This window comes from Oreochromis aureus, unplaced genomic scaffold, assembly GCF_013358895.1.
Source record: "Oreochromis aureus strain Israel breed Guangdong unplaced genomic scaffold, ZZ_aureus HiC_scaffold_354, whole genome shotgun sequence".
NCBI classification, from domain to species: domain Eukaryota; kingdom Metazoa; phylum Chordata; class Actinopteri; order Cichliformes; family Cichlidae; genus Oreochromis; species Oreochromis aureus.
In genome coordinates this window covers 223,860-225,374 of record NW_024108902.1, presented here as the reverse complement: position 1 = coordinate 225,374, position 1,515 = coordinate 223,860, and the positions used below count along the sequence as shown (strand labels likewise).

General features: G+C 39.1%; 1 long non-coding RNA gene across 1 annotated transcript; it reads right to left on the bottom strand.

The window, feature by feature from the left end:
- Positions 1 to 243: 243 nt before the first annotated feature.
- On the bottom strand, positions 244 to 1,045 carry LOC120436921. The gene is made up of 3 exons (XR_005610670.1): positions 971 to 1,045; positions 783 to 881; positions 244 to 456 (listed from the first exon to the last, which is right to left on the bottom strand). It is a non-coding gene; the product is annotated as an uncharacterized LOC120436921 (long non-coding RNA).
- Positions 1,046 to 1,515: the final 470 nt, after the last annotated feature.

Sequence of the window (1,515 nt, the reverse complement as noted above, 5' to 3'; positions counted from 1 at the left end):
GAGTTCTCCAGCACTTTGACGTGATTGTGCACGCACAGGCCGCCTTTTCAGCTCTTTGTTATTATGCCAGACCTCACCTCCTGTAAAAACGACTTCTGCTTTCAGTGTCTCTTCGTCATAAACCACCACATCCACAGTGACAGGGCAGTCCTGAAATCTGCAATACCCCATACACCTGAAAACCGGTGCTTTTGATCTTGAAGAGAGTTTTTTCACACTGTGTCTCCAAAATCCAAAACTGCAGTACGGATTAAGGGTTCTGATTCCACTAGCAATTATATTTGTCCACTGCAGTCCTTTAAATAGTCTTCCTGACTGATGTTGCCGTAACTCCTTCCATTCATTCTCATTTATGAAAAAGAAAGTTTTCTGCTGTGGCAAACCAGATGTGAAAAATCTTTCTCCTGAACTGCTACTGTCTGTGTTGACCTTAGCTGATTCATCTGATTCATTCCTCTGCAACGTACAGATATATATTTCAAAAAAATATATAAATACTTTCAATGTTTGTCACTACAGTGTCTCTATGAAACAGCATCATTATGTTACAATTTCACTAATGAACCCATAGTACAAGTAAGTGAATATGACTAAGAAATATTTATTTTACCTCTAAGGATCATCACAAAAAGATTTTAACTTTAAATTTAAACTTTGGATTACATTTCAAAAGACAAAATTTTTAATATAATAATTACATGCTGATAGTGTTTAACAAACATATAAACTCCATGTTTTCTTTCTCTGTTTTGCATTAAAAACAGCGAAAGTTATGAAATTACCTTAGCATTTGCATTTGAAGATGAAGATTTAGAGTCACTCTCGAGGGATTGTGTGTCTGGGGTATGGATGCCGCTCTCTGCAGTTTTTTGAAGTGCATCCTGGGAAGAGAAAGCGTTTTCGTTTATTTACAAATTAATGTTTTTCCAAGGTATCACAATGTAATACTAAATAATATACAAATAATTACCTCTTTTCTTGAAGGTAAAGGTACATTTCCTACAGATTGTGGAGACTTTGGCGCAACAACAATGTCTTCCTCATTCTAAGAATCACAAATTAATTAAAACATAACAATTAGACTGAAATATCTGTATGTCTTTGTTAACATACATTATTACAAAATATTTTCACTTGGTGTTCGCTCGCTTTGTGGTAGAGTATCACTTCCTGTTCCTGCTCAAACACAGTGGTGTTTCTGAGTAGCTTTTCTGCTTAGCAATTTAATTTAACCCTTGTGCAGCCTGGACCAAAAAAAAAAACAAAAAAAAAGGGGTCACGCAGACCCCAGCAGCGCGATCCAGATCTCGTCGCGAAAACAGGGCTGCGGCTCGGGGTGGGGCGGATGGGGTCAGGCGGACCCCGGCTATAGCGGTCTCGTCTGGCGTCGGACAAAGGTACCTAATCGGCTGTAACCCTCCATCGATTGGGTAAGTTACAATGGCAAACCTTGGGGTCTGGAGGGACCCCCAAGTGCCACGGCAACAACTCTCAACTTCACATCATCATCATCAT